An 801-nucleotide genomic window follows, 5' to 3' on the forward strand; every position below is an offset into this window, starting at 1 on the left:
GGGGCCTCACGCTGGAGCAGTTTCCCCTGAAGAACTGCACCTCAGACTCACGAGGGGCGGATTGCCCCTCATAGAGTGTCTCACATGGGGCAGTTTGTGATGAATTGCCCTTCGTGGGATGACTCATGTCGGAGAAGAGAGCATGAAGCTTGTCTCCCGTGAGAGGGACCCCACAGTGGCCCTGGGGAAGAGTGAAGAGTCCTCCCTCGGAGTGAAGAAGTGGTGAAACTGACATTGGATGAACTGACCGTAACCCCCATTCTCTGCCCCCCTGCACTGCTGGGGGGGAGGAGGTGGATAAATCAGGGTTGATGTTGAGCCTAGGAAGAAGGGAGGGATGGGAGGAAGGTGTTTTTCTTTTAAGATCTGTGTTTTCTTATTTCTCACTACTCTCTGATTTGTTCTTTTGATGAATTTAATTAATTTCCCCAAAATCGAATCTGTTTTGCCCGGGACGGTAAATGCAGGTGATCTCCCTGTCCTTATCTCAAACCTTGAACCCTTCGATATATTTTTTCCCCCCTGTCTAGCAGAGAAGGTAGGGTGATAGAGCAGCTGTGTGGGCACCTGGCCACTGGCCAGGGTCAAACCACAACAAACACAAACCATTCTGTCACTCTGAGCTGTGTCTCGTGCTGTTGCAGCTCTCCTCGGCTTCCTGTGCCTGTCCCTGAGTGCACTTGCCCAGCCTCCCCGTCTGTCTCTGGTGTTTCCAGTGTGCGGGGCCGCACTCTCAACCCTTAGGCTGGCAAACTGCTGGTTTGGTGCCTTACCCTCTACAGTGTGACTTGAGATAAGATT

The sequence above is a fragment of the Apaloderma vittatum genome, unplaced genomic scaffold (genome assembly GCF_000703405.1).
Source record: "Apaloderma vittatum isolate BGI_N311 unplaced genomic scaffold, ASM70340v1 scaffold21758, whole genome shotgun sequence".
In the NCBI taxonomy this organism is placed as follows: Eukaryota; Metazoa; Chordata; class Aves; order Trogoniformes; family Trogonidae; genus Apaloderma; species Apaloderma vittatum.